Below are 23,831 nucleotides of genomic sequence, written 5' to 3'. Positions count from 1 at the left end.
AGTCAAAATAAAAAAAGTCTTTTACAACAATAGCTTTTCAGCAGAAATAACTACATTTGAGACAAATTCATCAAATCTGTCATCAAAAAAAAACCCTGCAGGAATAAAGCTTTGGTGGCCATTAGATGAGAGAGATTTTGTATGATGGTGGTTGGGTAGTGTAGTGGTTAACACCTCTGCCTTCTACGCTGTAGACTGGGGTTCAATCCCCACCTGGGCAAACACCCTACACTACACCAATAAGAGTCCTTGCGCAAGACTCCTAACACCGCTTTGGCCTACCTGTGTAAAATGATCAAATTTTAAGTCGCTCTGAATAAGAGCGTCAGCCAAATGCCATAAATGTAAATATGAAGAGGTTTCATATTTGTAGCTAGATAAGCAAAAGAATTTCAAAGGAGGTGAATTTCCTGGTTTCTGAGTACTACCAGAGCTCAATTTGCATGTGGTTCTACAGGTAGAGCCACTTACAAATCAAACACATTACATCATTTTAGCACTGTGCCATCTGTGTGCTTGGTTAGTGGGATGGTTAGAGGAAGTGCTGATATGTAATACCCAAGACTGTAAAACTACAGTTCAAAGGGCTATCTGTACCATAGGAGAAAAAGTGGTGCTTTAAAACTCCTAAATAAAACATTTCCTAATCAGGAGTTGTTGTTTTAGTAACCACAAAGGCCTTTTGAAGGCCTTTTGAGTCCACTAAAATGGTAGCAAGTTTACAGTTGCTTTGCTAGTACATGGGGAAAACAATAGCCTCTCCAATTCCTAATTGAGGAACTTAAAAGGTTAACATTTTTTCTTGTATTGTTCCCCCTTCATTTCCTTTATGGCATTTGTGTGGTTTTATGTACCAAAAACAGACATAATTCATTTTTATATTACCTTTTTTTCCCCACCACTCTTTTCCTTTAGTATCTGTTTTTTTTTTGGTTACTGTGCCTTTAAGACTCAATGTACATGATCTATTTTCTGATTGGCTGTCCTGTGTTGTGCTACATTCCAAAAGCAGCCCAAGTGCAAGACTGACTGAGGAGGAATTTTAATTTCCAACAGTCATGACTGAGTGGGCTGACTGTATACTGAACAGGCGAATATGAGTAAACGCTTTGCTGTTTTATGACATCACAAAAACAATTCAAAACGGGCTGTTTTTACAGCTTTGTTTCAGTGCAGGGACTGTAGTGAATAGTACACTTTAATAGTGTTTAATACTATATCAAACTCTTAAAACATAACCCTCAGTTTTCCATGATATGGGCCCTTTAAGGCTCAACATACTTGGCAAAAATATACCACAAGAGCTGTATGACTTAAACAGTCCACTGTTGGAAACACTGACTCTTTTTTGTGCTTCCACATTTCCTCATGAAACATCCCTCAGTCTGAGCTTCCTAGGTTACTCATTTTCCCCATTCAGACAGGCTCCACCCCCCACCTCCTTCTCCTGAGCCCTTTAGTTAGCACTTCAGCAAGGGGTGTTCAGACACCCACTCAGCCCTTAACCCTGCCTAATGTTTATCCAAAGCAGAGTATGCCTCCAATTCAAGAGTGCACAGACTCTGCCTTGTTACACAATTAAAGAAATGTTCCTTGGAAGCTTTGAGGACAGTAATCAGAAGCGCAACCCAGACCATATAAGGGTTTAAAGTCTTTTGCGCTGCACAGTGTAATTGTATGTTGATCCGTAAGGACTCCGTAAACATCGACTGAGGATGAATTTTGATCTCCAACTTGATTTCCAATGAGAGAGCTCTGCTGACACTTTGCTGTGTAATTTAATGTCTCCCTCAGCTGGTTATGGATAAGGGGTAAAATGCAGCAGGTCGATGAGCAACATACTGGGCTGCAGTGGAAGGAGAAAGCTAGAGGAGCAGCAATGAAAGATTAGCTTGGCGTCTGTCCACTGGCTCTGGGACAGTTGCTTGTGTGAAGTTGAGACTACACTCCCCTCTCTGACAAGAAGCCAGTCGTTCATAGATTAGGCTGCCTTTGTTGAGGCCAAAATAAATACAGTGGCTGTAACACAAAGGACGTATCTCACTAGTGTGTTATCAGTCTTTGGTCAAATTGTATGAAATGCCTTGCCAGGTTCTTGGTAGGGTAATGACAGCGTTGATATATTATCAGGCATGAGGGAACATTACGTTGTATTAATACTGCATATCTAATATTGCCTGTTACTTATTCATGAAACTACAGTTCACTGTAAAAGATGGTACGTTGGCAAATGAAAGCACTTCAACCTAATTTTTCATTAAAAGAACTGTAAGAAAATTATTCAACCTGTTTCTAGAGATGTATACCTACAGTTGTATGGATGTATATATATATATATATATATATATATATGAAGAAAAGTATACCTATGATTGCAGTATGATAATTTCATCTGATAGAATTAAACTAAAATTAGTTTAGATTATCTTACAATCTTCTTATAACACTCTTACAATGATATATTTTAGATATATTTCCTATAGTTAAAGAAGTGTTGAGGCCTAAAGCTAGATTTCAGTGTTATGTGTCATGTTATGCAATGTTCTGTAGTTCAGAGCTTCAGCCCTCAGCCTCATTGGCTCACAATGTCAAACTATTCACATGTTTTTCATTCATCAAGGTCTTCTCACTACAATACCCAGCATGCAATATGTAATGTTGAACAAAATCAAAGAAAACTGTGCTTATATCTTTATTTAGCACAAAATGGATGCTCACTTTTTTTTACCCTTTCAGCTGGAGAAAACAAGCCAACATGAGGCAAGATAGTAAGGTAGTTTCATGGCTATCTATATACCTTACTTCTCTTCATGTGACGCGTTATTTGAGTAATCTGTTTTCTCCACTGTAATGACAATGATCATTCAAAGATACTACAGTTATTCGGCTGCAATAAGATATTTGTCTTCCGAGCAATAATGTTAACTATCTGACTTTCTTCTTTACTCACCAGCTAGAGCTAGTGGGAAAAAAATAAATTCTAAACAGCACCACTGGAGGATGTGAATTAGCATATTCACAACAGATTTAGCAACAGTTCCCTTTTTCACGTTGGCAGAATTGCCCATTTAATATGCCTTCACTTGTCAACAGATCATTTTGTGCAGTGTTTTGTTTCAGTTAAATTTCATGTGTTTGGTTTGGTGTGCATGAACATAAGAAAACATAAACCACCACCTAGTTAATGTACTCATTGTGGTTGCAAGGTAATCATTGTAGTTTCTTCAGGTTTCCATGTGCTGCAACAGATTAATATACCAAGCAGTTCCTCTCCTGGTGTATTTAGTGCAACGACAGTGTTTGGCTGTGTTGCCTGTGTTACCGTGGTGATGGAGGGTATCTTCACATGAGAGGTTGCTTAGTAATCAAAACAGGAAATTCTGAGAACATATGACACTGCTTCATGCCAACGTAAATGCATTATGTTCACTTAGAATAGCTTACAGGTCATGTGTAAGAGAAGCCCTAAGTGATTGTTATAATGCTGTGAAATAAGCAGGTGATACATGTAGCCTGTGGGCCTGAGGTTTTACCTGCACAGTGCTCCTTTAATTCTAGAATGGTACTGTTTACACATTTGAAAAGTTATGCAAGTGCTGAAGTAAACTTGTTTAATTGTCACAATGATTTGTAAGCTATTTTAATAGTAATAGTATATAGCTACAGCATATTCATTAGTGTTTTTGCGACTACTGACAATTTTGGCTATCCAAATTTCTGGGAAAAAATATTTTACTAAGAGCCATTTCCTAATACGCTGGGTCTATTTTGCTACATAAAATGGCCATTTACTAATACTTTGGGTACATTTTGCAACACAAAACAGCCATTTACTAATATACTAATATACAACCATTTACTAACTTACGTCTCCAGTGAAAGTGGGTTTGTTCGGCTTTGAAGTTGTTTCTATTAGGTCATTTGGTCAGCATCACAGTAAGGGTGTGTAAATATGGGACAGATTCGTTTACACAAACAAAGGCATAAATTAAGGATCAACAACAGTATTTTGTTAAAACACATTTTGACAAAGGATTCAGCTTTTTGTTTTCCACTTACATCTTACATGTTTTCACTACAAACTAGGTAAGAAATAATGTAACAAGGTCTGCATCAATATGATATTAACCTTTGCATTTACTTTAAGCTTGTGATGCCCCAAAACAGTAAACCAACCCAGGATGACTGATGTAAATCAAAGAATACTCAGCATAATAACATGACTGAAACAATGCTGAACAGTACTGACAGGCTGAGTCTTGCTGTCCCAGCCCAGCTTTTAAGTCTGGCATGCATGTATTCATTTACTCTATTCTGTCATCTAACTTCACATCATTTCATTAGAAGCTGGAGTTTGTAATACTGCTCTGAAATTAGGCCATGCTACATAAATGTAACACTGACTATTATACAATATCTGCCCAAAAGTTGCTCTGTGAGATGAATGAATGCATGTGTCTTGAGGGATGGGCAGCTCTGCAGTTCACATTATCACACCATATATGGCTTTGTTGAGCATAAGGGGACTGAAAAATTGGGTCTACTAAAAAGACGTTTGTATAGGCGCCTAAAATGCAAATAAAAGATCTAAGTAAGCACTTGAAATAAGCATCGACCAAACCCGCTTAAACTATTATGTAATATATAACCCAGACTGGCGTATCATGTCTGGCGTGTATAGAAAGAACAATAACAGTTCTACTAAGCCTGCAGTGTAAAGCAACCTGGGATTAAGCTGCGTCCATATTTTATGCAGTTTAAAGGTAGATGTGGAACAAAGGGAGACGACAATCTGTCGAAAAGAGCTTACCTACTGCTGCCTGACTGCTTTAGAGTGGCCGGGAGCTGCTGAGCGTAGCCACGCTGTACGGAGGCTGAAGAGTTTGGGCTGCAGGCTGCTTTAGTCCTGGGCCTGGGCAGGGCAACACCCCTGTGACTCAGGGTGGTTAAAAACAGGGGAATCCGGCACACAGTCCAGCACTCCCCCCTCCAGCGCACGGACAGCAGGGGCGAGGCAAATCTCTGCGCTTTGCTGCGCCTGCGCGCATGGAACACAGCCGCGTGTACAGCTTAATCGCAAAGGCAGCTGCTCTTTGGCTGCGCAGATTCGCTTTCCTGCTACTGCTCAGGCCAACAGTGCCAATTCTGTATCCAGTGTCGGTAAAATGGCTACACCTGACTTTATATGAGATTTGACAATCGTAATAAATAACGTCCTTCTAACAGAGTGACTTCAGAATGAAATGCGCACAACTTCAAAAACTGTGTAGCAGGACCAGGTGCGTTTGGCGCCCCCTACTGTTCCCGCGCTGCACCTTCAGTTCAGGGACGTTTTGGAAAGGGCCCTCTCTGGCACATTCAGTACTAGGGCACGCCTTCACTTCTTCAGAAATAATTAAAAAAACGGTTTTCATTGTTATATTTCGATTAAAGTAGGAGTAGTGATCATCTTAAAGGGCAACTCCACCGATTTTTCAAAATACTTCTACATGCTTGAGATTACTTGAGATGTAAACATCAAAAATCAAGCCCCACTCCACATGATTCAGGTAATGCTGATAAGAACAAATGGATTCGGGGCGGCACAGTGGTGGCGTGGTGGGTAGTGCTGTTGCCTCACAGTGAGGAGGGCCTGGGTTCAATTCCTTGGCCGGGTGGTCAGGGTCCTCTCTGTGGGGGGTTTGCATGTTCTCCCCATGTCTGCGTGGGTTTCCTCTGGGTTCTCCGGTTTCCTCCCACAGTCCAAAGACATGCAGTCAGGCCAATTGGACATGCTGAATTGCCCCTAGGTGTGAGTGTCTGTCTGCTCTCCGATGGACTGGTGACCTGTCCAGGGTGTATCCTGCCTTCCGCCCGAAGACTGCTGGGATAGGCTCCAGCATCCCCCTGTGACCCTGAGGGAGAAGCGGCTGGAACAAATGGATTCAAATGCATTTTACATTTAATTAAACACATTAAAAACAAAATGCTGATGATTTTATTTATTGAAGGAAAAATGCTGTTCAGCCATACCTGGCCCTATGTGAACAATTAATTGCCCCCTTAGCTACTAAATGAACTATTAACCAACTTCAACTGACTATTGGATTCAATTTCATTAGCCACACAGAGGTATGATTACTGCTATAGCTTTTGAATCTAAACATCACTTAAGTAGAACCTGACTGGTGATGAGAAGCAGCTAGAAGGTCTCAAAAAGCAGTACACGATGCCTCGTTCTAAAGAGATTCAAATACAGATGCAAAACAAAGTAATTGAGCTTAGATATTGCTAAGTCTCTTTGATCTCTTTGAACATAAGTCTCTTATGTTTACCAAAAGATAGATGACCCACAAGACTTTCAGGATAACATTCTGTTGACTGATACGTCAAAGCTGGAGCTTTTTGTAAGACATCTGGCATAAAAACATCATACAACAGTCAAACACGGTAGTGGTAGTGCGATGGTCTTGGACTGCTTCGCTTCTGCAGGACCTGGATGACTTGTCATAATGGAACCATGAATTCTGCCCTCTATCAGAAAATCCTGAAGGAGAATGGTCACCTTTCACGTTGTGACCTAAAGCTCAAGGGCAGGTTATGAAGAAAGACAACGATCTAAAACACACAAGCAAGTCCACCTCTGAATGAATCAAAAGAAACAAAATTAAGGTTCTGGAGTGGCTGAGTCAAAAACCTGACTTGAATCCCATCTCAAGACCTTATATTAGCAGTTCATGCTCAAAAACCCTCCAAATTAAAACAATTCTGCAAAGAAGAGTGGGCCAAAACTCCTCCACAATGATGTAAAAGACTCATCACAAGTTATCACAATCGTTTCATTGCAACTGTTAATGCACAGGGTGCATATTAGGTTTAGAGGGACAATTACTTTTTCACATGGGTGATAAGTGTAGCTTCTGAATAAACTTTATCTTCAATTAATGAAATGATCATTTAAACCCTGCATTTTGTGTTTATTGTTGTCTTTATCTTATATTAAAATTAGTAACATGATTTGAAACATTTACGTGTAAGAAATTACCAAAAATAAGAGAAATCTGGTGAGGGGCAAATACTTTTTCACAGCACTGTATCTACAAAATGGTAACTTTACAAAACTTTTCATGTAAATGTGAAGAAGTTTATTCCAAATGATTTTGAAGTATTTCTACTGGTCCATTTGTCATGAAATATTATATAATTTAAAGGATAGCTGTCAAGTTCAAATAGTAAAATTTTATAGTTAAAAATTAAATGTGGAAAATGGAGAGATATATTTTTCTAATTTTTTCTGACAGCAAAAAATGAGGGGTGGTCTCTGACGTTTGCACTGTGCTGTAGGTGCACTTCAAAGGTTTACAATGTAGATGGACTACAGTCTTTAAACTTTAAAAAGGTTCTTCACACTTGCATGTCTCATTCACATCTATTGAAAGGTCTTTTAGTGCACCAAAAGTGTTCCGTCTGGTGTCACTCCAAAGAACCTGCTTAGGCACCTTTATTTTCAGGAGTGTAAATTCTGGGACACAGATCAAATGTTTTGAGAAAGGCAGAGAAAATATTTTCAACTAACACTTTCTTGAATAGTTTGATAAGCACCTCCTACACTGTCCATCAAAAAGGAACTGCTATAGAACCACCACTAGCCAGATATTCTTTGGGTCACAATTCTTGGCACAGCAGTGTTGGTAGGCCAGTTCAGTGTATGATACTAGCAGGTAAGAGCAGTTGTGAATTTGTAGTAATACAGGACCATGTTCTGAGGCAGCTTTGCTGGCCATAGTATTGGAAATCTTTACTTAAGTGTAAGACAGTCTCAACCAGAATGGCTCTCATTAGCATACTTCAGGTACAAATGACCTAGAACATTTCAACAATATGTTAGGAGCATTAAATAAAGAATAAAGACATGTGCTTCTCCACGTCGAGAGGAGCCAGTTGAGGTGGTTCGGGCATCTGGTTAGGATGCCTCCTGGACGCCTCCCTTGGGAGGTGTCACAGGCAAGTCCACCGGGGAGGAGACCCCGGGGAAGACCCAGGACACACTGGCGTGACTATATCGCCCAGATGGCCTGGGAGCGCCTTGGAATCCCTCCCAGGGAGCTAATGGAAGTGGCTGGGGAAAGGGAGGTCTGGGCCTCATTGCTCAGGATGCTGCCCCTGCGACCCGAACCCCGGAGAAGCGGAAGATGATGGATGGATGGATGGATGGATGGTATTAAATAAAGAGGAAATGTGCATATTTACTGAACATTTTAAAAAACATCTGCTAATACTCTTAACATGAAAGGCAAAAAAGATTATCTGAGCTGCCTGTTAAGAGAGTAGAAAAGATAATAACTGGTTTGGATCAAAGACCACAGCTCCATGCAAAAAACACTGCAGGTTAACAACTGTGCCATGCCCACGTGACAATAAACAAGTGCCCACAACGGCACAACTGCCCACCATGACAAAAAAGGCTTGTTTAAGAAATCACAATAATTTTATTGTTGAAAACATTTACACCCTGGAGAGCAGCATAACTGTACATCACTGTCTACCAATACTGTGCAGCCTTTCTATGGATCCTTCTGCTATTTCCGGCATTAAGGGCCGGCTGCCTGAACTGTGATTAAATCTTGTCATGATCTGACCCTAGGCTTTAAACATTATCTAATTTAGGTTCATGTAAATGCTTTAAATTCTATAAAAATCCATGCGTAATCGTCCGATAACTAAATTTACATGCATTTAGTCATTTTTTAAATCTGAAACTGTTTATATGACATCGTTTTACAGGGCAGAGGGATTTGGCAGTTAATAGTTTTTTGATCATCAGTAAATAAGATGATAACCTTAGTTTACACTAAAATGCTACAAAGACTAGAGGTAAAATGCAAAAAATTTCCTGCTAGTTTGAATCTGTGAGTGCATGAAGTTTGTTGGCATTTTAAATAGTGAATACTTTTCAAAATTGGGGGTGGGGGGTGGCTGGGAGTGGGGGCTGGCTGGGGGTGGTGGCAGGTATCTATTTTTAAATTTTATTTGAACATTATTTGCTGAAAGTTCAGTGAGTCTGCATGTTCTCCCCATGTCTGTGTAGGTTTCCTCCAAGTGCTTCAGTTTCCTACCACAGTGCAAAGACATGCAGTCTGGCTGATTGGACATCCTGAATTCCCCAGCTGTGAATGTGGGTGTGACTGTATATGTCTGTGTGTCTGCCGTGCGATGGATCGACAACCTGTCCAGGGTGTTTCCTGCCTTCCGACCGCAGGGCTCCAGCACCCTCGTGACCCAGAAGGATAAATTAGATTATGTCTGTGTGTGTGTGTGTGTGTGTGTGTGTGTGTGTGTGTGTCTACTGTGATGTTCTCCAGAAATGTTCTTTGCTTTCTTTATCAAACTTACTTAAAGTATTCATTATTCTTCTATTCTTATTAATTAAAAAAATATGATTGGGGTGTAGAGGCCCTCATGTTGGATGTAGCTTAGATCCCCAAATGTTCAGAAAGCCCTGCCTGTAAATTTCACTTCTCTTCTGTCATGTGACAGCGTGTAGATGACATTTGACATGTTTGCTTGATTAGGTTCAATGGAACAAACCTGTATACCAACTCTGAACCTTGAATCTGAGTTTGGATTCTGGATTTTGTAATCGCCTTAAAATATGAACAGTTCACTGATCCAGCTCATCATTTTATTGTCAGTCCCTTCATGGGCTGGATCAGGTTTTTTGGGGCAGGAAAAACCTTGACACCCAAGATTGAAAAGGAACTGTTTCTTGCTAGAAGCAATAAAAAAAGTTGCCTTGGGCTCTCAAGCCACCAGGGGGCCCCATAAGTATGTAGTATTTTAAATGTTATATTTATATATTTATTTATTTGTTTGAATTACATACTAAATGTCCTATATAGCATCGCTGTCAGAACAAGTCCTCAGCTGTTTTTTACACTTCATGATTGATGGGCCAGTGCAATGTTAGAAATAAAGATACTGTGCAGGTACATTTTTCATTTAACAAGGTACAATGTAAATGTTCTTATGCATGAGAATATAAGTTTTTATTCAGGTGAAAAGTACATATTTGTAACATTTCATAACCTAATGTTTTAAAACAGAACATTAAAATAAAAAGTCTGGATAGGAGTCAGGGTGAGTGGAGTCAATAGAACTTAGAAAATATCATTTCAATGGAGTATAGTACAATTATGTTCCCTGACTAAAAGTACTGAGATATACCCTTGAGGGTACCAACCCAGTAACAAGAGGAGTACTTCCTCAGTGAAAGTTTACTACTATTGTTCTGACAGTGTAGAAATGCTTCAAAGATGCTTGGCTTGAAATACTTTTACAACGAATAACATTTAAAGTTAAGAATGTTTTTTTCATTCTCCTGAAGTTGTACTTTGAAGAGTTTTGTCAGACAGTGTGATACTTATTTATTGTTTCATTGTGTCTACCTAGTATTAATTGGTGTGGGTAGCCGACCCCCCAAGTATAATGACAATTAGGATTCCCAAATGCATAGAAACAGCTTTGACCAGTGGTTGCCAACACTGTCCTGGACTACCACCTGTTCTGTGCTTTATAGTGTTATCCCTGTTTCCAGCACACTTCATTCAGCTAATCAGCTCATCACAAGCCCTCCCTGAGTTGAACTGAGTGAGCACGGAAAGCACTATGATGTGCAGGACCAGGCATGGGAACTTGTCCCATAAATTAGTGATGATGAAATCCAGGACTGGAATTTTTCTTCATGGTCTGGAATACATCTGGTGTGCACTCTGGTCTGGGAGCATGTCTCTCATTCAGCTGTCCTTTGGTTCTTTGTCCTCCAGGTGGAGCCATTCACCATCATGTGTGTATCAAGAGAAACAGGCCTCCTTGAACTTTTGATCTTTGCCTCATTCATAACCCCAGCTCAGATTAGCTGTAATGTAGACTGGCTCAGAACGGCCGTCTAGGGAAGAAAAGCTGCATGTAATGAAGGTGATGTCGCTCTGAGAGCTCACCTGATGACAATGTTTCAGCTTGGTTTACCGATTAATCCATCAGGAGCCTACTTTGATAAAGCAATACAGAAGTGTAGAGGTCAGTTGCAGAATGATATTAAGGGCTGAGAGAGAGAAAGAGAGGCATGTAGAAGGAGAAGCACATTAGATGTTTTATTTATTCATGTTGGTTGAGGAATAGAGACGAGTGCTGATAGGCAGTGTTCATTCTGCCAGTGGCTGAGTGGCTCCTGGGAGATTTTTGAGGCAGTAATATAAAATGGCTTGGACATGTGGGAAAAATATCAGTGGGAGTGGTTGTAAAAATTATGTGGACGTATTATCGTAAAATGCTCATGCCTGTGTGTCTGTGGGACCCATAATGCAGCATTTTGTTCGCATCCCACGCGCCGTAATTACTCTAACGTGTGGCTTTTTTCCTATTTCCCCTTTATTGAAGCTGGACCCGCAGGCCTGGCGCCACAGTCGCCAATGACAGTTTAATGCTACATCAGAGCTGCCTTTCTGGACGATGTGGAAGAAAATAAAACAGGATCTGAAAAAGTGCCTTGTTTTTCTTTTTTGTTTCATTTTTTGAGAAATCCTCTTCTTGAGCTGTCAAATGTGTCAGCTGTCAGATTTGCCTGTCAGCAATGCTTCCTAAAAAAATGCATTTTTAGGGAACAGGGAAGTGAAATGATTAACTTTCACAGCCTCCGCCCATACTTTTTCACTCATCTCTTGCATTGAGACACTGGCTGCTCAAGGTCCGCTTCAAAGCTGTGGTCTACCCAAATGTAAAGGCCAGCTATTCGAGGTCATCAGTTCTGTAGTCAAACTAAAAATGGCCTTTTTGACTTAGGAAACCACACAATTGCCTAAACTTAATCTGGAATGAGTGGTGCATGTGTATGAGAGAGAGAGAAAGAGAGAGGGAGAGAGAACGAGGCTGAGATAAGTGCTTGAACATGTGCGTAAGTGTGAATGAATGAATGCTCTCTGGCTTAGACACAGTAGACTCTTTCATTAAGCAGTCACAACATCTCACCTCATGCTGATGACTCTCTTTTTCTCCCTCTGTTTTAGTAATGTTAAAGTCATTAAAGTCATGGGACTGTGAGGGCCCTTCCAAATGGTTCAACTTGCATTTTTTGATGTAGTTAACGGTGGATTTTGATGTATGTTTTCGATCATTGTTGTCTTGTAGAAGCAGGCCTCTTTTCAGCTTCAGTCTTTTGACAGACTGTGTCGTGTTTATTTCCAGAATTCACTTATATTTTATAACATTCATTCTTGCATCTAGCCATTCCTGTATCACTGGCTGCCACACAATTCTAGAGCATAATAAATTCATCTCCATGCTTAACAGGTGGAAAAGTATCCTTTTCTTCAAATACTGTTGGTGATTGTGGCTAAAGAGATTTTTACTTCATCAGTCCACAGCACAAATGCCTTAGGCTTATCTACGTTTTCTTCTGGTGACTCTTCCATGCAGATCACGTTTGTGCACAGTAGAACCATACAACACCACTTCTCTGTCTGCAAAACCTTGCTGCAGGCCCTTTTCTGTCGTATGGCAGTTTCGCTTTGCCTTTCTGGCCAGCATACAAGAGTTCTTGAGCTTTCTTGGCCTTCGATACTTTGTCTTGTCTTTGTTGAGTTCCCCTTAACTGCCAGTTCCTAATGACATTCCAGACAGTGAAAATTGAAAACTGGAAGCGTTTTGATATCTTTTATAGCACTCCCCCTGTTTCCTCCTGTAGGCATCAATTAACTTCATTTTCACATCCTCATCCAGCTTCTAAGAGAAGCCTGAGGTTTCAAGACTCAGAGAATTTATCACACTCTCAAATTTTCAATTCAGTTCCAATGATTGTTAGTAATCAGTCCTAATGAGTCAATCAAGGCCAAACTAGTTGTGAGACTTTACAACTGGAAGGGTGTCCAAATTTTTGTCCATGCCACAATTGTTATTATATTTTTTTCTCTATTTTAAGTTAATCTGTCTTCTCTCTCTCTCCCTCTCTGTCACACTTTCTCACACTATCTATCTAGCTATCTATCTATCTAGCTATCTAGCTATCTATCTGTTCCCCTCTGTCGTATATGACTCTTATATAAGACAGGAAGTCAGCAGACAGGTATGGCCTCCGCATGAAAATATTGCTTTTGGCGTTGGAGCTCCGCACAGAAAGCTCTTTGTCTCTCTCAGATATGCACTCTGTACAGACCGTGTTCATGCAGAGGCCTGGACGACTCTGAGTTTCAGTTATATAAAGCAGTTGGTACAAGTGTGGCCTGTCACAGAAAATGAAAGCTGTTTAAAGCAGTTTAGAGAAAGATGGAGTTTACTGTTTTGTGATAAAATTTTAACTTGCTGTTTTTTTCTAATTCATTAATGCCGGAGGGGTTTGGACAAAATAGTCTCCAAAGAAAACTCTTTTTTCCAAACTATTCTTCCCACCATCACCGTTACACAAAAGCACATGTAGGTTCACTGGTGGTTTCAGATAGTAAATAAAATGGCTAAATTTGTGTTGTAGTCATGGTGACCCCTGACTCCCATCACCACCACTGTAAAGACATTTTTTTCACAATGAACCATTTTATATCAAACCACTCTGAATGACTCTGCAGCCATATGTTTACATGGTTTACATGTTTACATTGGATTGATTTATTCAAGAATTTTGAATTGGTAGAACTTTGTTATCCTAACTGGCTAAAAGTTATTCTAACTGAACTGAGCTATAACTTGTTACTTTTTGTCCAATCGTTTACTTGCTTGAATTTGAATATCTAAAACAATTAACTTTAGGTCAGTGTTCAGCTTTTGGAAATTCAGTATTTATTGTATAAACTGAAGTTTGAGCATCTACTTTATGAGCATATGAATTTGTGTATGGTAAGTGGAATAAAACCATTTAATGCTAGTACAAGAAATCACTGTGTCACTGACCAAAGGTTAGTCAGAGTAACGTGTCTGAAATCTCATTGTTCTCTTGTTGCAGTCACCTGCATGTCTTTTGTACACAAATACCATTTTTCAGGCATGGAAGCAACCTTTACTTGCCTTTCTTTTTCTACTGGGTTACTGGTTTGATTTCACTCATTTTGCTGGTTTGATTTTTCACTCATATTTTATCTTAACCATACGTCAACACAAGTACGTCTCCCTTTCTCATGATTGACTGTAATAACGATTGGGAAAGAACAGTTTTGTGACATTAAAATTTTTTTAAAGTCCTGTTTCAGTGTCTTTTTTTATTTTATTATTTTTTCATTTTAAGCTATGGAAGTCTTCTCACCAGGAATGCGCAAAGTACAAAACTTCTGAACCTGAGTATTCTATTTGTTTTTTACTTGAGTTAAAGTACAAAAATACTTATTTTTAACTTGTGAATTGGAGATCATAATGCAACATATATTAATTTAAGTTTTGCAAAAATAAGTACACTTTTATAGAAGATTGTGGTAAAATGAGATTTTTGTTATGTGATATGTGTTTGTATGTAATATGACCATGGTGGTTAATAAAGTAAAATTTACTAAGAAAGCGTAAAATACCATTTTTTTACATTAAATTTTGTATTTTAAACTTTGATTAAATGTGTCCTTGTCCTACAGCTTTCCATCTGCTGCTTCTAGTTCTTGACTGTTAATGACTTAGAGCTTGTCCCAGAAACTTTTATTTATAGTAATGTTATAGTGTAGCTCTTTGTAATGTTGGTATATGTGTCTTTACTTATTGCTGCTGTGTAAATGCAATAAGACTTTGAATGTTAAGTGTCAATGTGAAAACCAGCACATTGTTATTTACAGAAACACTCTCCTTCTTCTATGCTGTTGCATCCACAACCCGTTCTTTCACGTTTCTTTGTAGATTTATTTCTCATAATGCTTGCTGTCTGCTATCTGGTGAGGGTTTTACTCATCTTGCTGACTTTTTTTCCTTATTTAAGATGCAGCCATGAAGAATCCACAGTAACAATCATGCTGCAGGAGACAAAGTAATTGCCCAGTGACCTCCACATCTGTTAAGACCTGAGTACATTTAACATTACTGAGTAGGGGTCAGATGTTCATTCTCTGTCTGTCTCTCACCACATTCACTGACCACATTATGTACACCGTGCTTAAGCCTGTTTGCAAATGATATTACATCAGTGCACTGCTGTGGCACATACTGGAGGGCAGGAAGTAATTTTCATAGAAGGCATAGAAGGCAAACAGAATGCTGTTTATGGTTGCTAAATTAGTTCTAACTGAGAAACTACTTTGGTACTATCAGGTACCAAAGCTTGTTTTTCATAGGGTGGGTGGTGCAAGAAATTGACCAATGGGGCTGTGCACAGGTGATAGATTTAAAAGGTACAAGCCACACCATTTTGCACTTAAATCAGGGTTAACAGTTCAACGAAGATGGGTGAACAAATAAGTTGGTTATATCTGCAGCCTCAGTAGCATGGAAGTCTTTCAATTCAGTTGGAAAAAAACACTCCTCTTGAAAACATGAGGATCATGGCCAACATGTTGTGATTTTCTCTCATATAATACAGTCTAAACCAGCATAGTATCAGCTTGCCTCCATCTCGTTTTACGCTTTACACTTCCTGCCCTCTGTCTGGAATCTGCACGTCATTCGAACCATGTTCGACTTTAAAGACTGTATTAGAAATTGTAGTTCATCTGTTTCTCTGCAATTTGTTTACCCTTTTACCCTGTTCTTAAATGGTCAAGACCCCCCAGAATATGTATTATTTGGGTGGTGAATCATTTTCAGCACTGCAGTAACCCTGACGTGATGGTGCTGTAAGTAAATCAGACACAGCAGTGCTGCTGGAGTTTTTAAACACTGTCCAGTCACTGTGCACTCTATTAGACACTTCTACTTTGCTATTCCTTGTAGATGTAAATTCAGAGATGTTAGCTCATCTGCTGCTGCGCGGTTTGTGTTTGTCATCCTCAAGTCCTTCATCAGTGGTCTCAGGACGCTGCCCACAGGATGGTGTTGGCTAGGTATTTTTGGTTTTTGGACTTATCTCAGAAGTGACACTGAGATGCTTAAAAACTCCAGCAGCGCTGCTGTGTCTGATCCGCTCAGATCAGCACAACGCATACTACCATCATGTCAGTGTTACTGCAGTGCTGAGAATGATCCACAACTCAAATAGTAAGTGCTCTGTGAGGGCCTGTGGGGGTCCTGACCACTGAAGAACAGGTTAAAAGGGGGCTAAGAAAGTATGTAGAGAAACAGATGGACTACAGTCTAATTGTAGAACTACAAAGTACTGCCATATTGGTGAACCTGATTAAATGGAAAATGAGTGAATACAAGGTAGCTGTAAATGATAGCCTCTCTCTCTCTCCCTCTCTCTCTCTGTGTGTGTGTGTGTGTGTGTATAAAACAAAGCACAGTGGTGAGCTGCACTTTTCAGTTTCGTGTGTATTTTTAAACATCTGTTCATCTTTATGTACTGACCATTCCATTTTGTTCGTGTTGCAGGCATGTACTTATTTATTTAAGACAATTAAAGCAGTTGTTTCCAAATGATTTCTAGTGTTGTCATTGAAATTCTTGCATGCAACAGGTGAAGACAGGTGAGCTTTAAAATGGTTACTTTACAAGGCATGATACAATGCATACTAGCTTAATAGATGATGCACATTAAAACTGTGGCAAACTATTGACTGTTCAGCTGTGTTCACCTGTGCTTTACTGTATTCATTGGGATTGGGTTAATTGGTTTTCTTTTTATTGTCTGGATTCTGTTATGTTATCTTAGAATAAAAATGAATGTTAGTCTACATCTGAGCAAATGCTGTGCTTTTGGTTGAGGTATATGTAATTATAGAGATTCAGATCTACGCAGAAACTATGTGGAAGTAAATTGAGTATATTTTGCTAGCTGGGAGTGTCAATAGCACAACGTATCTGAATGTGAGTCGTGCATTAAGGCCCAAATTGAGATACAAACCAAAGTCTCAGCCAACGAGGTTTAAGCTCAGTGTGCAGTATCCGACCTAGATGTGGCCCAACTGTTTCTGCTATCTGGGAGACCAGAATTTTTTCTAAGTCATTTTGGGCCATTTTGTTTTATTCATTCATCATGAAATTTACACACAGTGTAAACAACAACAAGCATTTTTAAATTATTAAAAAAAACGAAAAACAGCAAAATGGAGATATAAGGTTTTTTTCTGACAACAGTGATATGCTTATAATTTGTTTATTTCAGAAGACAAGTAGTGTTAGAATTCAAGCTCACCTCCATAAGCTGGAAACAAGCACAGCATCAGTACACCTCACTCAGCATTTAAACTCCAGTCTTACTACAGAAGCTTACCAGGCGAAGTGATCATTTTCCTCATGGTAGCAAAACAAAAGAAACAGCTCTTTATGAGGCTGATGCTGACTTGGTTGAAAACGGTGCAGCGGTTATGTTCTGGTGCTGCACCATTTAAGGTGCTACGGGAAATAGGAGAATTCAATTTTCTGTGAACTTTGTTCAGCTTGACCGTTTTGCTGAGCTAGTTTTTGCCAGACTAGTTTTTATTTGAATCCTATGTTCCCCAAATCATCACAAATTATCTTCAATGCATATTTTAATGATTTTAATAGGACCTATGTGTTGTTAAACTCCTCTTTGTGTCTACCATTATGCCTGTCATGGTTATCTGTGTGCTATTTATTTTGTTTATTTATTACGTTTTTTGGAAGGGTAAAAAAAAATGACTACATATAGTAAAAATACTATATACTAAAAAATAGTACATATAGTATAAACTATATATATAACCACTAACATGCTGTCATTAAAAAGCTATTTTTCAGTTTCCACCATTATTTAAATTATTTTTGGTGTTCAGTGTTGAAATGGACTTAAATTCTCAAGATTAGGACTTATGACTTAAGACATGCCTGTATTGACTCGGCACTTGAATCAAGATTCGACTGTCTTGGTTCAGGACTCGAGTGTCAAGACTTGCTTACCTGTTCCCACCATTTTCTATTTCTCTATACCGCCCAGCCCCCCTCACCATCAGCTCCTCTGTAGCTTCACTAACTGAATCAGGCAGCGTTTTTCTAAAATGTATCTTGGGCACACATCAGTTAGCTCTTATTTTCTCTGGTGATGAGAATAACATGTGAACAGACCCTGCTGTGTGTGTCTGCTCACACCTGTGTCCCGCCAGAACCCGGGGAAAGTAAACACACTCAGGTCCCACCTTCTTCAATGGCAACTGGCCACTCGCAGCACATTGGACGCCTTATGAGAAAATCATGGCCGGACATTTGATCTAATACACAGCATGTGCTCAATTTCCTGATTGAGTGATTGCAGGCATCAATGTCTCTTCTACATCTACTGTGGAGGATGGAGAATGACTCACTGGCTGTTCTAATTGTCGTATGGATAACAAATGTCAGTTTCCCTGTCGGCTAAGAAATGTTTCCCCCACAAATACCTTCTTCATTAGTAACTGTTGCAAAGTAACATTGGACAATCTGATGATATTTATTGTTATTGTGATCAATTATGTCACAATAAGCTTTCCTGTGCTTTTCATGGATATCGCCAATACTTAAAGAACACTAAGCAACTAAATACAATCTGAATACTGCATAATTAGTCTTGTTTGCCAAGTAGCCCACCAATGGTAAAACATCCTAATCAACATATTCAACCATTTTTTTCCTCATTTCTAGCAAAATATTCAAAATATTGACATAGTATTTTACTTAGCATTTTGCTCACTATTTATAGTATTTATTATTGTTCAAAATATTGACTTAGTATTTCAAAACATTGTCAATATGGTGACAAATAGATAATTGTTCAAAATATTGACTTAGTTTCTTAATATATTGGCTTAGTTGCTGGAATTTTGAGATGTTAAAATATAGATTTTTTTTAAGAATACAAATAATTATTTTGGGATAATATTTTCCAATGTACTAAATCATTGACATAGTAAGCACATTTTTTGGATAAGTCACTGTTTTGACATAGTAAGTCTATATTTTAAAAATATGTTCTTATTAAGAGACATCGTGTTTCATATACTGTTGCCAGAAAGAGAAGAAGAACCAAATGTAGGTACTTTTTCTTCTTTTTTTCCATATTATTAGAGCTGTTAGATAATGATGAGTTTGCATGTTCAAATGCTGCGTCACATTACGTGGGGACCTGCCCTTTGTATTTTGGTGGCTTTTGGGCAAAGGACATAATAGGGCTTGGGTGAAGGTGAAAATGAATGTGACATTATGGAAGGAACAAGGGATGAAAAAACTACATAGAGAGGAGTGAAGGTTAGTATGTTTGTAGCGAGTTTGAAGATCTGCCCTGAGTGAGTCAAGCTTTTTGGTGACTGTTGGGCAAAGAAGTAATTGGGCTTGTGTGGGGGCAAAATGAATGGGAGTCTATGGGGAAAATGAGGGATGAGGTAAAAAATTACATATAGATGAATGCAGGTCAGAACAACATTGAATTTATGCTCAGGGGCCTAACCTGAGATGCTGTATGTGAAACAAAGTTTTTCAGTCAAGCAGAAGTACAGTAGATGAACAGTCAATTTTTTTGACGCATATATTCCTATGGGAAAAAATTTGCAAACTAACGAAGATTGAACAAAAACCATATATTTGGATCAAAAAGCTGTATACAAGCACCCTATTCCCGATCAGACTGAACATTACAAAGTAACAATAGTGTTGCGCATTGCTTTTCAATGCACAATCACTAATAAAAATCGTCTAAACATCCATATATTCCTGAAAGAATAGAGTGCTTGCCATTTTTCATTTGACTGAACAGGATTTTCGTCAACATTCTATGCAGCTTGTCTAGCTTAGCAACAGTCACCATTAAAGGACTCATCTGTGGACTGACATGGACATGTCATTTGCAGTGTTGTCTTTCTGCAAATTCTAGTTGTCACATAATTTTGTCATTATTATGAAGAATTAATTGACATAAAATGAGCTCGCATTTTTCACTGAGGCTGATAATGTCCATTATTACGCTGCTGTTCTCTGAAGAGCTGTTGTTATGTGGATGTTAGCGCTGTCACTGGCTGAGCCCCCCTCTCTGCTCTCAGTGGTCTTCATGCTGTATTATAGCTGCGGGCTCCGGGCTCATGAGCTTATCTCTGGAGAATGAAGCAGTCATGTGCAGAGAGGTCTGCTGTAACCTTTACAGAGCAGATGACTATAATGAAATACTGTTCAGACGTCGCCAGAGTCTGCAGTCCATTCGGCATGTTTATGAACAGAGAAACCAGCACAGAGAGGAAGTCATTTCTCCCCCCTGCTCTATGAATCTACACCCAGCCTGCTACTCTCTGTCTCCTCTCTCTCTCTCTCTCTCTCTCTCTCTCTCTCTCTCTCTCTCTCTCTCTCTCTCCCCCCATCTTTTTCTTAATTTTTCTTTCTCTCTCTTTCTTCTCAGTCTCTTTCACTGTTTGTCTTTCTGTCATCGTCTGTTTCTCTCACTTTCTCTCTCTTATGCTCTCTTCTCTGTCACTCTCTAGCTCCCTTACTCATTTTATCTCTCTGTCTGTCTTGATTTTTTTCTCTCCTCTTTTTACTTTCCTTTTTCTTCTTTCTTTCTTTCTTTCTTTCTTTCTTTCTTTCTTGCTTTCTTGCTTTCTTGCTTTCTTTCTCACTTTGTCTTTTTGCCTCTCACTTGTGCTCTTTTTACTCCTCTCTCTTTATCTATGTGTCTACCGCTCATATTCTCTCTTATTCTTATCTTTCTCCCTTCACTTTTTGTCTTCCTGCATTTTTCTCTCTCTCCTCTCTCCTTCCTTCTATTCATTTTCTCTGTCTCTGTCTCTCTCAGTTTGTTTCTGTTTGAGCCATTATGTCCTTTTTGCGCTCTCTCCTTTCTTTCTTTCTTTCTTTCTTTCTTTCTTTCTTTCTTTCTTTCTTTCTTTCTTTCTTTCTCTTTCTCACTGTTTTTGATTTTCTCTCCTTCTTTCCTTTGCTCCATCTTACTGTTTGACTCTTTTCTCATTTTTTCTTTCACTCTTCATCTTTGTCATTCTCACTTTCTATATCTGTCTCTCTCACTACCTCTTTATCTTAATCTCCCTTTCTCTCTCACTTGCCTTTCTGCTCTTTTTGTTTCCCTTTATTTCTCACTCTCTCACGTACTCTTACTTTGACTTTGTTTTTGTCACTTTTTCTTTCCTCTCTCTGTCTCATTCTCTTTTTCTTTCTCTCTCTTATTCTCTCAGCCTCTCTTTTCTTTGCTTAACTCTGGCCTTTGACTCTCACTCTTTTCTATTCCTCACTCTCTTCTCCCTTTCCTCTCTATAATTCTCCTTTTCTCTCTGCTACATCTTCTTTACCTCTATATCTCTGCTGAGCCTCAGAGAGTTTATGATATTAAAGTTTTGTGTAAACTTCAGTGGATCCTGTGAAGGCTTCTGTCACACTCGAAAACAAAGACCCTGTTTTCTCTCTTGAGTTTTACTCGTCATTTATCTTCCTTTTTATCATAAATTCCAAACACTCTCGTTCCATCAGTGCGACACAGCAAACGATGATCTAGAAAGTGAGGGAAAAAATCTCATTGTGCATTTCTTGGCCTTTCACTGGCTCATCAGTGCTGGGATCTTGAACATGTTTGAACAAATATCCACACTGACATGTATTTAGCATTTCATCACAGATCAAAAGAAAGTGCTGTTGCCCCACATCAAAGTCTCTTCTTTCAGTTCGGAATCTCTCAATAGCTGGTCTGACATTGACTCTTTTTTAGGAAGGGCAAAAAAAGTTGGCAAACTGTGGAACTCCTCCAGGAGCCGATGTTTTCCTGGACATGTTTCTGCTCCTATTTGCAACTGGCTTGACTCGAGGCCAGAGTAAGCTAACGTGTGCCCGTCACAGAGCAGCTTGTTCATGTCTTTCATAAAAGGGATTGGGTGAAAAAACTGCAACTCATTATCCATGCTCCAAAAGCCTGCACTACACCAAGTATGAATTAATTCAATTCAGTTTACTTCAGTTAAATTACATTCAGTTCAGTTTAATTCAGTTTAATTCAATTTGACTCAATTTGATTAAGTTTGATTCAAATCAACTCAGTATAATTCAATTTGGCAAACAATTGAGTCGAGTAGGCTCAATTAAATTCAGATCACTTCAATTCAGTTTAACTCAGTTCAAGTCTGTTTGATTCAGTTTAATTTGATTACATTTGATTCAGTTCAATTCAATTCAGTAAGAAACTTAACATAAAAGTGTACAAAACATTATAAACATTATAAAAACAACAGTTGAAGCAAGAAGCCAAGACTAAACAAGGATAATACAAGTAAAACAAAGGCTGGTTGGCATTATTTGAAAAAAGTAAAGCTGAATACAGTAAATGTTAAAATATAGATTAAAAGTAAAGGTTCCTAAATGGTTCCTAGCTTGGACATTAACTGGAATAAAACCTTTATTTACATTGTGTGGAACTTCTTTAAACTTTAAAAAGGTTTTTTTGTTTTCACTTTTAATACCCCATTCAAACTATAATGTGAAGTGTTGGCAGACAATTGGGCAGATTGACATATTAACACAGTTAAGAATGTACCTTCTACAACGTCTATCCCAAAGAAGTTGGGACTCAAAATGTAAATAATAACAGAATGTAATGATGTGCAAATCATTTAAACCCTCTATTTAATTGCAAATAACACAAAGACAACATCTCAAATGTTGAAACTGAGAAATGCTTTTGCTTTTTGAAAAACATTTGCCCATTTTGAATTTGCTGCCAGCAACATATTTCAAAAAAGTTGGCACAGGGTCATATTTACCACTGTACTGCATCACCTCTTCTTTAATAACACTCTATAAGCGCTGGGGAACTGAGGAGACCAGTTGCTGTAGTGTTGAGAGTAAGATGTTTTCCTGTTCCTGCCTGATGTAGAATTTCAGCCAGGCCAGTTTCACAGCTGGAATCATTTACATTGGAGCTACTGTTGTAATATGTGTAGAATGTGGTTTGGTCATTTGTCTTGCTAAAATAACAAGACCTTCCCTAAAAAAGACATTGTCTGGATGGCAGTGTATGTTGCTCCAAAATCTGTCTATTTTGTGCTGTATTAATAGTTAATTTACAGATATACATGTCACCCATGCATGTCATGTGTACTAAAGCACCCCCAAATTATCATGGATGCTGGCTTTTGAGCTGCGCAATGATAACAAGTTGTTTGGTCCATCTCCTTCTCTCTCTTATGTCTATGATTTCCAAAAAACATTTCAAATTTGGATTCATTGGACCACAAAACATGTAACCAAGTCCATTTCAAATGAGATCAGGCCCAGAGAAGGCGACGGTATTGTTGGATCCTGTTTATATATGGTTTCTTAACTTCCTAACTTAACTTAACTTGCATTTGTGGATGCAGCGATGAACTTGATTTTCAGAAGTGTTCCTGAACCCGTGCAGTGTTTTCCACTGTAGAATCATCCCTGTTTTTAATGAAGTGCTGTCTAAAGACCTGAAAATCATGGCTATGCGTTTTTGCTTTTCAGCCTTGTCCCTTGCATACAGAGATTTCTATGGATTCTCTGATTCTTTTAATGGTAGTGTGTACTGTAAATGATGCAATCCCCAAGCTTGTTGCTATTTTATGTTTAGAAACATTATTCTTGAATTGTTGCACTATTTGCCTGTGCAGTCTTTCACTCGGTGGTGAACCCATCCCCATCTTTTCTTCTGAAACTTCTCTGTGATGCTCTTTTTATGCCCAGTCATGTTACTGACCTGTTGCCAATTGATCTAATAAGCTGTAGGATGTTTTTTTAGCATTGCACAACTTTACCAGTCTTTTGTTGCCCCTCCCAACCTTTTTGAAACATGTTTCTGGCAT

At 38.8% G+C, this 23,831-nt stretch overlaps 1 protein-coding gene across 2 annotated transcripts in view; it reads right to left on the bottom strand.

The window, feature by feature from the left end:
- gsna (gelsolin a) overlaps nt 1–5,029 on the bottom strand; it is a 29,659-nt gene extending 24,630 nt beyond the window's left edge. Inside the window, exon 1 of one of the 2 annotated variants that reach the window (XM_017715584.2) lies at nt 4,811–5,029. The gene's annotated coding sequence lies outside the window, so the exon portion shown is untranslated. The remainder of the gene's footprint in view (nt 1–4,810) is intronic. The other variant, XM_017715595.2, reaches the window with a different exon arrangement.
- Nucleotides 5,030–23,831: the final 18,802 nt, after the last annotated feature.

The sequence above is a fragment of the Pygocentrus nattereri genome, chromosome 16, assembly GCF_015220715.1.
Source record: "Pygocentrus nattereri isolate fPygNat1 chromosome 16, fPygNat1.pri, whole genome shotgun sequence".
Lineage (NCBI taxonomy): Eukaryota > Metazoa > Chordata > Actinopteri > Characiformes > Serrasalmidae > Pygocentrus > Pygocentrus nattereri.
This window is presented reverse-complemented; position numbering and strand designations above follow the sequence as displayed.